The 15,802-nt window shown below is 39.4% G+C and overlaps 1 long non-coding RNA gene across 1 annotated transcript; it reads left to right on the top strand.

The window, feature by feature from the left end:
* On the top strand, positions 1 to 15,160 carry LOC149011318 (uncharacterized). Its single transcript, XR_016174780.1, has 4 exons — positions 1 to 545; positions 615 to 688; positions 9,390 to 9,443; positions 14,824 to 15,160. It is a non-coding gene; the product is annotated as an uncharacterized LOC149011318 (long non-coding RNA).
* The last annotated feature ends 642 nt before the right edge of the window (positions 15,161 to 15,802 follow it).

Here is a 15,802-nt window from a genome sequence, read left to right as displayed (position 1 = left end):
ATCCAGCGATTTCTAATCCCTGGATTCATGAACCAGTTTTTTTTACCCCATTTGGTTGGCAAACATGGGGCGGTATGAATCTAGCGGTTTCAAATTTTAGGGTAAAAATGTAAATGAGCTGAGTCCTGGTAATTGGGTGGAATGAGCGGGTTCAACCCTAGGTATAAAATGGCGTTGAATGGGTGGATTCACACCATTCACTTTTGATGGAACGAGAAGGAGCTCTTGATAGAAGGTTTCATTCTCTCGAGAAGCTTGAAGATGAGTTAAAATTTGTTCTTCTTGATCTTCTTATTCAAGATTTCTTTTAGTTTCTCTGATTTTTTTTTCTCACGGTAGGGTTTCGGAGGACCGAAGGAGCTTTTTTGGTTGAAGGTGCTTCGTTCTCTGAAGCTTAAAGGTGAGGTTTAAAGATGATGTTTTTCAAGTCTTCTATTTTTTTCCCCTTCTATTTCTTTGATGTTTTTTCTTTGGTGGGGTTTTTGGAGCGACATTTTCTTGCTGAAGGTGTTGGTCAAAGGTGCTTCGTTTTCTGAAGCTTAAAGGTGAGCTTCAAGCTGTTGTTCTTCATCTTCTTTTTTTTTCCCATTTCTCTGATGTATTTTCTCTGGTAGGGTTTTGAAGCGACATAAGGAGTTTTTTCTTGGACTAAGGCACAAAACGAGTGTTTTCTTTGAGCAAATCAGAGGTACAAACTGTGCTTCTTCTCTGTCTTCTTCTCCTTGTTGATGTAGGTTGTAATCCTTGAACACAACATGTACCTATAAATGCTGTTTTTCAAGCGCTGTAGTCATGTTATAGATTATAAGAAAAATTAAGTTTAGAATTTCAAGATGATATTCAAGTTTATTATCTTACTTAGTTGCTTGGTTGTCTAGAACATTTGAGACTGGTTGATTTGTGGAGAAGGTTAGCAGCTCTACTGAGCCATTTTATCTTTTCCTCATTTCTTTGACGGCCTATACATGCTACTCTCATGAGACATTGAACAGCATGTTTTGCGGGGATTTTGTGGTTTTTCTTTTTCTTTTTTCACAGAGGGAGAAATAGGGGAGATGGCTACAGAAGAGCCCGGGAGAGGAGGAGGTGAGATTAGAGTTTTGGTTGTTTATGGCTATGTCAATCTCTAAGTAGGGAAAAAGCTCATGTGGGTTAGTGGGAGGAGTGGGTGGTTGAAACGTATTGTGGTTCAAAATGGTGGAGGCCAAGCCTTTTAACCCAGTGGTGCCAGCTCTGGGACTGGTGATGATTAGTAGATCATCTATCTTGGCTTGGAAGTGTTGTTGGCTATTGGGAACTCCTTGAAGTGTCCTGGCAGTATACCAGAAGCCTTGATATTGGTAGGGTTGAGTGGCAGCTCATCCTTTCTCACTGGGGAGGGAGGAGAGGAGGGTTTTTCACTCTTCATTCAATGCCTTCTCTTCTTCAAATTACTCCATGGGAGAGAGCGAAGAGGATTTGAAGGAATGCTAGGAACTTGATCTCTTACTTGGGTGGATTGGATAACAAGAAGGGTTTTGCAAACATCTTATATAGATATATAAAAAGAAAAGAAATGATAAGTTTTAACCCTGAATATTATCAGATCACTTGATTGTGAGATTTATGAAAAAGTTTGGTGATCCAGCCTTGTGCATATTCTTTGTTTTCATCCTGACATTTTTCAATAAAAAAAGTTTATTGCTTGTAGTTAGCAAATACTTAAACTGTGTAATTGAGGAAGTCCTTAACTATGGTTTATTTTATTGAAGAAGGGCTAAAAACCCCAAGGCCATCATCTGTCTGATGGTGCTAGTTGAATCCCTTAACACTGTTGTAGGTACCTACCTCAAGAATTCAATTCCACTTTTTTAAGCGATTAACACTATTCTCTTGAAATCACCTCAGTGCTGTATTGGATTTAGCATTTTGACACTTTTTTTTTAGACAACTGGTTAAATGAAATTCAGTAGTAGAGCCAGCACACTTGAGATCTCTTATGGATAAGCGTAAAGTTAGTTTTATCATTTACTTTAGGTTCAGAATATGCACTGCCTAATTTGCGGCTATATACATAGAAGAAAATAAGGATGGCTTTTGTTAACATTCTTCAAGAACTTTGGGTCTTCATGACTTCTTGTCGGTGTATAGAACTCTGTCGTAACCAACTTTTTTTATTGTATTGCTTTAAAAATTGTGAAATTTGGAGATTTATAATAATCAGCACTTCAATGGATTATTGATATATATATATATATTTGGGGTGTGTGTGGGGAGGGTTTGCATTTACTGGTTATATGGCTGCTGTTGTGGATAAAATATTACCGAACCGGGTCTACCCCAGTCGAAGACGGTCTGACACCCCTGTCGGGTTCAGACATCCGATCGAGTCATTATAACATGAAGAGGAAGGAACCCTGCAGTTCCAAAGATAAGCACAACCTCGAGGAATTCGGGATACATGATTGAGTTATAAAGGGTTACTGCTACTCTAAGGAATGGGCAATCGTGTTAAACGTGGAAATTACTTCCACCCCCGAGAAAAGTGGGCAAAACCCTACAATCGGACGACCACCAATGAAGATCACGAACGCATCCAACGATCGAGAATCCGAGGTAAAACCTATATAAACAAGTAGCTTATGCCCAGACGACATATCTGAATCGTTTCCCTTACTCTCGTATTCAATTTCTGCTCTGCAACTAACCAGAGCTCTGTGATCAGTTCCATTACTAACTTAGCCTTTGGAAGTGGCCTCCTGACCCTAGGGTCGGGCCACGTCTAACATTGTTTTGCACGTCATTCCCTAGGGATCTCAAGGCTGAGCAGATTTTGGACGCATCATTTGGCGCTGTCTGTGGGAAACTTGATCGAAAAGCCATCGTGCAAATTAGATCAGGAATGCTAAATCAACCCTCTGAATAATGATTAAAGATAAGGTGATCGACAAGTTTTCTTGTGAGGTAATACTGCCTTCAAATTCTCTTTTTGAGTAATCCAACTATAAGATCAAATACCTGGAGATGCAGTAGATGCTTCATATGATGGCCAGATGCCTAGAAGCTCCTGGAGATCCCAATCTTCATGATTGGGAGGAGGCTTGAGGACGAACGCGAAGAGAAAAATTACGACTTTCCTTAGTTCGAGGACGTTCTCCCCGAAGACGTTGGTAGCAAGTTGAAGGTCAGAACTTCAGGCATAATCCTTGTGAAGATTGGAAAGGTCGATCCAGAGCCAGAAGAGTGGCAGATATACCCTGAAGGAACGAACGTGACCATGATCGAGTGCAGGAGAGTCGATTGGGAACTCTCACTAGGTTAGAGCGATGGGTTCGTACTCATACACCAACCTCCCAGCGTTCGGGTAGAGACAAAGTTCGGATAGATGGCGTTCGGGCGGTACACATTGATCGGGAGTTAGCGGACATCAATTAGAAGTTGGGACAACTCTCCACAGGTAAAAGAACTGATGATATTTACTTTGTCATCAGAAAAACTCCATTTGTGAACCACATTGCTAGGTATGAGTTCCCCCATAATTTCAGACTCCCCACATTCTCTCCGTTTGATGGATCGGGAGATCCAACAACACATATAAGTTATTTTCAGCAGACCATGGATATTGCTGGTAATTCAAATGAAGTAATGTGTAGAGTATTCGGTCATCACTCATTAGGGCAGCACAAAAGTGTTTCTTGAATCTTCCTTCGGGAAGAATTGCTGATTTTGAAGAATTGGCCCGAAAGTTCATCGGTCGTTTCCAAAGTGGAAGATAGACCAAAAAGACTGAGGAGACATTGTTCATTGTAAAGCAAGGAGGGTGCGAGTCTATTCGGGACTATTTGCAGGTTTAACAAAGCAACAATGGAGATCGAGAACTTGGACGAACACGTAGCCAAGACTGCTCTCTTCACCAGACTCACCAACAAAAGACTCTTGGAGCTGTTACTTCATGATATGCTTACCACCTATTTTGAACTCGTATAGAGATGTCAGAAGCAAGCTGAAGTGATGGTGATTCTTAACGCTCGGCAAGGAGAGATCAAAGCCTCAGTCAAAGATCAGAAGGTTGCTGAACATGGACAAGGGTCTAGGCCGAACAAGGATGATCGGGTTCAAAAGCAACGTTTGGGGTTGGAGGCAAGAGATCGCCGACCATGGGGAGTATACACCACTGAATACCCCACGGTTGGAAATCTTAATGCAAATATCCTGAAATGGCCACCGAGGTTGATTGCTAAACCAGGAGAGAAGAACATGGAAAAATATTGTTTCATAAAAACTATAGACATTACACTAACGAATGTCGTCATCTGAAGGTAGACATTGAGAGGCTGATATCCTAGTGGCATTTGTCCAAATTCGTGGAAGGGCAAAGCGATGATCGGGAAAGAAGAACTGTTGAAAAGAGAAAGAGCATTCCAGAAAGCAGGGATTGTCCAGCCGAAGCTCCCCAGTAAAAAAAAGGAAAGGAGGTTGCCCGATCTCCAATTCTCACGATATTCGGGGGCCCAAAGCCTGAATCCTTCAGAAAACTGAAAGCCAAATCCAGGTTCATGGGATCTGGAGAAACAAGAAGCGAAAGAGACCCAATGTGGACGAAAGCATGACATTCAATGAAGAAGATGAAAGAGGCGTGTGCACTCCTCACGATGATGCGATCATGATCAAAGTTGAGATTGGTCGACGTAAGGTACACAGAGTATTGGTTAACACGAGATCATTGGCAGATCTCATGTCATATGAAGCATATCAGAAACTAAGAATGGATGAAGATTTGTTAAAGCCATCCTCAACTCATCTCTATGGATTTGTTGGATCAACAACAATTGCGGAAGGATCAGTGCAGCTGGACTAACAGTGGGAAATTTCCCAAAGGAAGTCACCATTCGAGTAAATTTCTTAGTCGTTCGGGAGTTGCCAGCGTATAATGTCATCCTCAGGAGACCTTCCCTAACAAAACCGGGAGCAGTGGTGTCGACTAAACACATGAAGATCAAGTTCCCAATCGATCAAGGGATTGGTGAGGTAACTTCTGATAAAAAAACTTTCTGATAGTACTATGTTTTTTATTTAAAGGACAAGGCTGGTCCCAGCAAAGCCACGGGCTCTATCAATAGAGGTTCGTGATGATCGGGACAAAGACGAAATATAGAGGCCTGAACCTGTAGAGAAGCTGGAACGAATCCAGTTGGACCTTGAGGATGAACGATGATACTTTCATCGGGTCCGAATAGGCAAAAGATTTCAAAGAGGAATTGAAGAGTCCAGCTACAAATTGTGAACTTGACTGATCTTGGAATGCAAGATATCTAAAGAAATTATATCCTTGTTCACTTTCTTCTTTTCTATGTAGACAATTCACATTTTGGATTCAATTTATACTTTTACAAGCCAAATCTCTTTTGAATAGAGGCATGACAGGATAGGGAGATGGCACCTATCAAATCAAGAGGCTTCGGGATTCCGTGTGAGACCTCCCAGCGAAGCATCGGCTTAGCCCGAATGAGACTTCCTAAAGATGGGGCTTCGGCTATTCCCAAATGAGACCTTCTAGTGAAGCATCGACTTAGCCCGAGTGAGACTTCCAAAGACGAAGATGGGGCTTCGGTTACGACCAAGTGAGACCTCCCAACAAGGTTTCGGTTCCGACCGATTAAGACCTTCCAAAGACGAAGATGGAGCATCGGCCTTGTCCGAGTAAGACTTCCAAAGATGAAGCATTGGTTCCGACCGAATGAGACTTCGAAAGATGAGGCATCGGTTTAATACCTGAGTGGGACCTCCGAAAGCTTAGAAGAATTCTCTGAAATTTCCTAAGTCAAGGCATCGGTTTAAAACCCGAGTGGGACCTTCGAAAGCTTAGAAAAATTCTCCAGGATTCCCTAAGTCGAGGCATCGGTTTAAAACCCGAGTGGGACCTCCGAAAGCTTAGAAAAATTCTCCGAAATTCCCTAAGTTAAGGCATCGGTTTAAAACCCTAGTGGGACCTCCAAAAGCTTAGAAGAATTCTCCGGAATTCCTTAAGTCAAGGCATCGGTTTAAAATCCGAGTAGGACCTCCGAAAGCTTAGAAGAATTCTCCGGAATTCCCTAAGTTGAGGCATCCTTTAAAACCGGAGTGGGACCTCTGAAAGCTCAAAAGAATTCTCTGAAATTTTGAGTCAGGGCTTCGGTTACGACCAAGTGAGACCTCCTAGCGAAGCATCGGCTTAGCATGAATGAGACTTCCTAAAGATGGGGCTTCGGTTACAACCGAATGTGACCTCCTAGTGAAGCATCGGCTTTGCCCGAGTGAGACTTCCAAAGATGAAGATGAGGCATCGGGTAAGCCCGAGTGAGACCTCCCAACAAGGCTTCGGGTTCAACCGACTAAGACCTTCTAGCCAAGGCTTTGGTTCCGACCGACTAAGACCTTCTAGCCAAGGCTTCGGTTCCGACTGACTAAGACCTTCCTACAAGGCTTCGGTTTCGACCAACTAAAACTTTCAAAGAATGAAAGGACGTTTCGTCTGATCGAGATTAAGAAGCAAACCAAGCATTCAGTCTGGGGGCTTCTCCCGAACACTTGTATGTTGTGGATAAAATATTACCGAACCGGGTCTACCCCAGTCGAAGACGGCCTAACCCCATGGTAGGGTTCAGACATTCGGTCGAGTCATTATAACGTGACGAGGAAGGAACCCTGTAGTTCCAAAGATAAGCATGACCCCGAGGAATTAGAGATACGTGATTGAGTTATAAACGGTTACTGCTACTCTGAGGAGTGGGCAATCGTGTTAAACATGGAAACTACCTCCACCCCCGAGTAAAGGGGGCAAAACCCTACAATCGGACGGCCACCAATGAAGATCACGAACGCATCCAACGATCGAGAATCAGAGGTAAAACCCATATAAACAAGTAGCCTACTCCCAGACGAGGTATCTGAATCGTTTCCCTTACTCTCGTATTTAATTTCTACCCTGCAACTAGCTATAGCTCTGTGATCAGTTCCATTACTGACTTAGCCTTCGGAGGTGGCCCCTCCCGACCCTAGGGTCGAGCCACGTCTAACATTGTTTTGCAGGTCATTCCCCAGGGATCTCAAGGCTGAGCAGATTTTGGATGCATCAGCTGCAAATGTATGACTTCGGAATCATGATCCTGTAGTACCACAACTTTGGCCCTTCTTTCCCCCCACCCCCGCAATACACACAAAAGGAAAGGACACAATAGTCCTACACACACTGAAAGTACTGCTACTAAACAGAGATTAGAGTAGTTTTAATTTCAAAGCTCAGTTGCAGCAAACTAACCAGAAAACAGAGCAACCACCAGTATAGTATTCCAGCAATAAAGTAGGATTAAATCCTCGAGTGTTAGGCCAACACTATCTGAAAAATGATTTCTTCAGTCATAAATCCCTAAGAGAATTCAACAGCAGCAACGGATACATCAATCTTATCCATGCAGCAAGCTACAAAGGAAATAAAGATATGGAAGATAGGAGAGAAGTTGAGTTCACTTGATAAAGCAAGGTCATAATCCCACTGATCTCTTGGATGGTTGGACACTACTGAATCCCATAGCACACTCATGAATTCCTATTCTCAAAATCAATGTATTGTCTTATGGCAATCACAAGTCTTTAAAAGCAAATAAGAGTTCAGATTCCCAGCAGGAAACTAAAAACCAGGTGTAAATTCAATGAGAATTGGAGAATGAGATAACGGAGAACTCTTCACTCATGGGAGGAGCCCTTAGAACCAACTGATGTTTAAAACTCAAAATAAAAGTAAAGACAATTAGAAGTTAAGCAAGTGAACAACGAGCTTGTCTCGATAGCCACTGCTGGTGCCAAACTGTTGGGATGATCAAATCTCTGCTGTGATCACATTGATAGTAAATGATAACCAGAAATAGGGTACTGAAAGCAATTAATGAATATGAGCAGTTGTTTTGCCTTGTAATTTAAGGTTTCCCCATTGGGATCCAATGCATTGTAGTAAATTAATATGTTAGAATGGGAGTAACACACTCTAGGATGACGGTTAAGCTAATTATACTCTAGCTAGTAGACATGACTTTGATCAGGAACAGAAGTAAGACTCAGAAGGAACAAATTTGCTTCAAAATCATTCACTCATGCTTTAGGGGATCAGTAAGAATTAGGTCAAGGTACCACTACGTGTTAAACCAATCGACTAGTTGGATGAGAGCGTACCTAAAGCTGGACCCATTGCACAAGGCTCCTGCATTTAGCAGGGTCTGGGGACTCACCCAAAGAAAGCTGTTTTTTACTGTTGCAAAGTTATATGGGAAATAAGCATTCCCTTAACACTTATAAACATTTTCTTGCACTAGAATAGCTTATACCACTTACAAGAACAATGACAACCCTTATTTATCCAGTGATAATAGTCTTAACAGGAGCTCTAAAATTTAAATGTATACCTATAGACACTGTTTTTATCCAAACCCCACAAAAAGAAAGAAGAAAAGAGCATGGATAAATAAATAACAATTTTCCGATCTGTCCAAATGAATTCAGAACATATATTTCTACTTTCTTTCGATTCTGGTAGAGTCTGAGACTTTCCGCAACTCGAAGCCCAGTAAATGAGGAATGAATCAAATTTGAACATATCCTGTTTAGGTCCTTGTCTATTATCCTGTTTGGAGATTGAATTGAGTACAGCTGTCTGCAAACTACTCCTGTTACTTTTCATCCTGTTTTACAGGATTATAGTCTAATTAACTTTAATCTGTCAAAAACAAAAAACCGATAGCAAAATTGTTTCTCTTATGTTTTTGAATTTTCCAAAGTGAAACTTGAAGGGAAGAAACAATTTTGATTTGAGAGAGCAGAACCTGATGCATCAACGGCTTCAGATTCCAAAACTATGTGTTGTCATTGGAAAACCTAATACTCTAATGGATAAAGCTAGAATAGGTGAAAAGCATAGAATGTCCCAGAACATTCACTTGTTCTGACAATTTTCTGCTGGATAAGTCTAGTGTTTGGAGAATCAAACAAAGCCTAAAAGGAAATTGGTCGAGAAACAAGGGGACACATACCTTAAAAGATACTTCTGATAAAGCCTTGACACCTTTAAACCCAATATTGTATGAGATGCTCCCATCAGCTTTAAACAATCCAAAATTTCTCTCAGATGTTGGCCCTGGCTTCAGATCCTCGTTAAACAATGCAAATAATATTTCTTATGTCTTGCGCAGCGTCACTGATAAACCTAATCTCTGGATTTACATTGTTACTTTACCTCACCAGGATGCAAAAGTTGGTGTATTGACTGTAGTTTCTGCTTCCAACTAAGCAAAGACAGTTCTTACTCTTTCATCACCTAGTTGTAAGCCAGATGATTTCAGAAGGCCAGTGGTTTCTGACTTTCTGTAATTGTCATTGACAAGGTTGGAAGAAGGAAATTACTCCTTCAAGGAACCATTCAAATGTTCTTCGCCCAGGTGAGTCATACAAATTCTAGCTTTTCAACGGTATCAATAGTGGTTTTAATATACTTAATACCTGGTTTTCAATGGAACTCTAGACATAATTAAGAACCTAGAACTGAAAACCCAGGTTCTTGAGACTTGCAAGATCATTTTTCAGAAGCAAAAATTTGCCCCCTTTTACACATGATTGTTTAAACTCCTGGGATGGAGACTTTACAACTTTCTGTTGAATTTGAATGTGATTTGTGCATTCCATCCTTGGGATTTTCCTATTGAAGTATTTAAAGACCACTGGAACCTTAACTCCGACAGAAGCGGTCATTACAGTGGTGATGATTTGCACATTCGTGGCAGGCTTTGCATGGTCATGGGGACCGATGGGTTGGTTAACTCCTTGTGAAATCTTCCCTGTTGAGACAAGAGCAGCAGGGCTTTCCTTTGCTGTGAGCACCAATATGTTCTGCACATGGCCCAAACACTTTTGTCAATGCTCTATTGCATTCTATCTGGGATCTTCTTCTTTTTTGATCTCTAGTTACCAGAATGAAGACAGACCAATGAGCAAGGTGACATGTTAGTGTTAAAATCCCACATCGATCAGCTGCAGCAAGAGATGAGGGAGAGAAGTTATAAAACAAGAGAAAGTAACTCTTGCCATTTTGTGCAGTATATTGTTCTTGTTAGAGATCTTGTTGTTTATTGGTTGATGTATTCAAACAACATAAATTTTGTATTTGTTGATTCCGTATTGCATGAAATGTTATTAAGCTTCATGACTGATAAATTGGATATTTGATATTTGGATTAGTGACCATTGACAGAGTTTCTTTTTCAATGTTAACTTTCCTTCCTCTTTCCTCTAATAGCCCTTTTCTTTTTCTTTTTGTCTTTTTGGGGGTAACATTTTCCTCTAATAGCCATCAGCATATGCAACCCTTGTGGACATTTTACACTTTGCCCTCTTTGCCCAATGGAGATAAGCACAAATAGTTTCAAACCACATTAATTTCTATTTACATATTGAAACCCAACTAGTCTGATTCACCCTATGTGGTAGACCCCAATTATAGTAAGATAACCCTTTGAAAGGATAGAAGTTATAAAGATAACCATTAACCAACCAACCCCCTCCCTTGATTTAGTGTGATTCAGTTGCAGTTGTGATTTTGACTCAAGCATACCTTCCCTTGAATTATACATTAAAGATGGTAGAAGCTAAAATGACTTTTTGAGGGTTTTTGTTTGAATATTACACACTGCTATAGAGAAACAAATGCAATAACAAGTTTTTTTGCGACAACTGCAGCGAGAGACCGAATTTCAAATAAGGGGTTGCACTCCAGAATTTAAAATCTGGGTTTTGAAGCCACAAAATCTAAAAATTTATTAAAAAACGTTCCAAAGCTGGAGAGGTGCACGTTGAAAAACAACTAACATTTACCTTACTATTCGAAATGAATGAAAGCAATAGTAAAAATTCAATTTTAGTGACTTTCTTCTAGGCCATTCATTTGAACATGTAAATTATTTCCCTTGCTTTGGGTTCCTTGATTAATGGCTGCTTATGTAATTCAACACTTTGTGGTTCTATTATTCTTGATTTTTACACAGCACTAAATGATGTCTGAAATGCACCAAAAACCTTCCCAACTCTTCAAGTAGTAGAAGACATATAGAAAGGGCTCTAGTTCCCCATTCCATGGATTTCCATCCTAAATCCTATGCAATGCCCAGTAATTGATGGTGCACCAATAAACTTGGAAGCCCTTTACATAGAGTGAAGTCACAGCAACTATTTATAAGTGGATACATATTTATTATTTGGAAGTTTTTTTTATTTTCATACGTAAAATATACCAAATTAACAAAGTCAATTTTTGGAATCCATGGATTCAAATAACCAAACAGATTTTCAAGATGAATCTATAGGTTTCAAATCCACAGATTCAGAATAACCAAACAGTTTTTCAAGATGAATCCATAGATTTCATTCCACAGATTCAAGTAATCAAATAGTTTTCAGGATGAATCCACTTATTTCATTTCACCAGATTCAAGTAACCAAACGGTTAATTTTTTTGAACCATAAATCCACAGATTTGAAATCCATAGATTTGAAATCTCATTTTATTTCAAATCCCTGGATTCATGTAACCAAACAAGCCCTAAGACAATCCTGTATTTAACCTCCTACCCATACTTCAGGTTCTTAGAGCTGGTCTATTACGTAGAAAACCATTGGGTCAAAAGCCCAACATTTGTATAATGCAAACCTAGAATAATTCCTAAACAGAACATGCTCAATTTGATGAAGAATCTGTATCAAGTAGTTTCTTTTTATGGAGTTTTATCTATTTACTTGCTATTATTACATATTCAAAGTGTAGTCAACTTTGATTTCATGCTATATAAAAGGAGGTGTGATGATCCCTATTTTGCTTGTGAATTGCATGAGATATTTTTATTTCAAAGTTAAAAGTGATGAGCTTCTTTTTTTTTCCTTTTTTCTTTTGAGTCTTTTCTTACTTCCCCATTGATCTCTGTTCTGTCTTTTTTGTCCGTGCTGATTGATACCCTATCCTCTTCCTTCTATCAATCTATTTCTGGGAAGCTGCTAATTTTCTTACTTTTCTCACTTGCTAAGTAGTCCATGTGAGCTTGCCTTTTCTCTAACCTGTCCAATTTATGAATTGAAATGGATGGATACATTTGAATATGGATGACAATTGAGTGGCAACTAGCGTGTATTGCCCGTTGGTGTATCTAAACCCCCCCCCCAGGGTATGAATTGTTTTTCTTTTAATTCTATCTGCTTCAATTCTGATTGTCATGATATATTTCTATAAGCCATCAATGGATATCCATAAATGACATGATTTCAACATCGGCCAGTCGCACTGAAGAGATCTGTTCAGGAAATCAAAATTACTGCTTACTTTTGGTTGGTCCCAGTGAAGGACTTTGCTCAAGTAACCAAAACTTCCCTAAGGTTTCTGACCAACTTCATTGCTCTATCTATGTTGGTTAACTTGTTAGAGTCCTGGAGTTATAATAATGAAGTTGAGGTTGCTTGAGTAGGCCTTCACAAGTGCTTGTTTGTTCTCTCTATTGTAGGCTAAAGCAAAGTTGTGACTTCTGTTATCCCTTGTATTTGGATGCATTTAATTGCACTCTGGTAGACTAGTTCTTGTTCTTTGATCTGTGAGAATCGAAGAACATGTAAAAAGCATTTGATAAAATGGTTTGAACCGCTAAATGTGCTCTCTGAGAACTTGTAACATGTTCTGCATCTCTTTGAAATAACATCACTTTTCGAAAAATTGTGCCTGATAAAACTGAAAGTAGAACAAAAATTTGTGAAGTGTACCTGATAAAAGACATGTGCCTGAAGAGACCTCAGTCTTTAGAGAACTGACGAAATATATAGACTCTGCAGCTCCTATTTCCGACGTATCCCCCCGCTTTTCAACCTTCTCCTTTTTTCTTTTGTTCTACCCCTCCCCCTCGCGGCCCAATGTGAGATCCTGAGGGAAGAATCACGGTTTGCTTGTTCCATTCAGAGCCTTTCGAATGATCGACAATCAAAGTGAAGGTACAATGTGTATACCTCTCAAAAACATGGTTTTGTGATCTAAGGTTTATTAGCAGAATATAGGAGTTCCTCCCTATGACACTGAATCTCTGAATTTATTGTGTGTCGTTTGATGTCTGTGCTGTATTAGATTGTCCTCTTGGGTCTATTTATTGTCCCACTCAGTTTCTTTTCTCTGTTTAATCCCGGGGCCTGACCTAGACAACTGACATATCCCTGATTTGGTTTATTTTCTGTCAGATATGTTTTATCACTTGAAACAGATTTACTCATCTGCTAGGGGTGAGACTTTGGATATTAAAGTGTATTCAAATACTAGTCTTTGCCAAAGTTATCACCCTGATCTTGGTTTTGTTCTGCTGATTTTAGAAATCTCTTGTTTTCCTGTCATGTTTTACCTTCGGATCTGAATTTTATAGTTACTTGTTTTGGGGGTGTTTAGTCTGAACCTAGGTTGATTAATGTTACAAATGAAGATGATTAAAACAGTATCATCTCATCTTCTCTGTTTCCTTTATTCAGGTTATCATATGTCAGTTTCAAAGTTGTAAAGATGGAATAACATAACTAGGAGAACAAAATACTGCAATGATCACTGCATTGGAAAATGTTAGTAGTTAAGGTTAGTTGAAACTTGTAATGAGGGATGAATTCATCATGACAGACTTTCAGTGTTTCTGTTTGTCTTTCTTCTTCTATTATTTTAATCAAACCTTTTGTTGTTTGAAATCCATGTGCGGTTATCAAAATTATATCCATCAAACTGTTAAACTTTAGGATATAGGGATTTTTAGTAAATATTGATTAACTTACTAGTTTTTTTTTTATGACAATATGCTGTACATTACAAGAATATCCAATTTCTAATGACTAACAATTTTTTTATTGCTTTTCAATAATTAAAAATGCTATATCATGTCTAAAGCATTTGCTTTTAAACCAGCATGAGTGTAGACCGTATGGCTATTTGTATCCATGTGTCATGACTGCTCCTTTGTGTCCCTTATTCTAAATATTCTCTCCAGCACCCTTTGTTGAGTGTTGTGCATAAAATGTGTTTTGCTTTTCTTCTCTTGACTTGAAACCATGCTAAGCCTCATCAATTTCATGACCAAATGACCACTCTCTTAATTTTATTGGCCAATATTAACTTCAACACTTTGGAAAACTAGCTATGGATATCAAATTTTTAATCCCTTTTTCTTTTGTTTCATCTCCTCTTTTTTTTTTTGTTTCACCCACTTCCACTAATCAAGCTCCATGTATGCTGGCAGTTGCTTTTTACCTTTTCTTCCACTTACAAAAACATGAAAAGCTTGCTCTCTGGAAGCCATGAGTTCTGCCTAGCTGCTCTCCTTCATACCACTAAGTCTGTTCTTGAAGGTATATCATGGTGACTGAGACTATGGGTTTGTTGACACCCAAGTGTTTTTTAGGAAGGTTACGAAAAGCACCCAAAATGAGACAAAGTTTGGAGTAACTTTAGTTGGGCTTAGTGGATACAGTAAATAGAATAGGCTAGTATCTATGGATCAAACTGAAATTCTTCTTAAAAATGTTCATAAGGAATCTTGTGAAGAGCAGCGAGGTGGCTAAGAGATGCAGCTGCAAAAATATAGTAGGATAGAACTTCTAAATCTAAGTGAAACTCATTAGATCAAGGAAATTTTCCCTTTTATTGATAGGTTTCCTCTCTTGATCATGAACCTTTGTCTCCCTCACAGATATAACCCCATTACTCTCATCCTACAACATATTTCATGTTTATGAAGTGCCCTAAATTCTAATTCAATTTTGCAGGGGGATTGTTGCTCAACATCAGCTATGCAACCAAGAATGATACAATAGTTATCTGACAGGAAGAGACCTCATTCTGACAAGTGATATGGTTGTAACTTATTTCAGTTTTCTCAAGAGCCTGATACTGAGAGCTTGAAGAAGCCAACCAAGACCCTCAGTTTGGAGTGTGGTGAGAGTTGAGACTAGCAAGTTGTGCTAGGTTTGTTTCTCTCACGATGGGGTTCACAGTTTCACACCAACAATTGCCTGATTTTTGGTAGAATCTTGCATTTGAGAACACATCCATCTGGCTTGTTTTTAATTGGTCGTTAATTTACTTCTGTTTGTGAGAGGCTAAGCTCTTATAATATATATTTTTCCACATAAAGGCGATTGATCAAACGAGATGATCGATGGGGCTTATCAGCATCGACAGAAGAATTAGACCCTGCAATTTTGATCATGGGTCTAGGTTAGAGTTAAACATCAGCTACAGTACACACTCAACTTCTATGCGGATTAGTTTTAATTTTCCTTTTTTTATGCCAAATAGAATAAGAGACAAGATTATGAGAGGAACTATCTTGGACTACAACCCAGTTGATGGCTCTACTCTATTTCCAAGTGAAGGTGATGATAAAAATGGTTTACAAAAGGACTTTTGTTACAGAACATTACATTGGGTAGACTGTTAGCTGAATATAACAGTTGAAGAACCAGATGCACAGGCCAAGTGCAAGAAGGTGTGGGAAGCGAAACATTCCAATTCAGGTAGCTGGAGTAACCTGCATTACACAAGGTTAGGTTAATAACAGAGACCCAAGGCGGAGAACTGGAAGTGACACAGCATGTGGGTTGAGTGAAACTGAATCAAAATCCAATCTCCTCACCTTTTCTTGAAATGTCAGTGGGTCCATCATATATGGTTCAGTGGCAGGCTTGGGCTTCGACTTGAAGGCATGACTGGAGCTGGACCTATGTCTACCCTTAAGTAGAATGT

The sequence above is a fragment of the Hakea prostrata genome, chromosome 7, assembly GCF_041222555.1.
Source record: "Hakea prostrata isolate BN-2017 chromosome 7, UWA_Hpros_2, whole genome shotgun sequence".
NCBI lineage: Eukaryota > Viridiplantae > Streptophyta > Magnoliopsida > Proteales > Proteaceae > Hakea > Hakea prostrata.
Note: the sequence above shows the minus strand (reverse complement) of the source record. Positions and strands in the feature narration are given on the sequence as shown.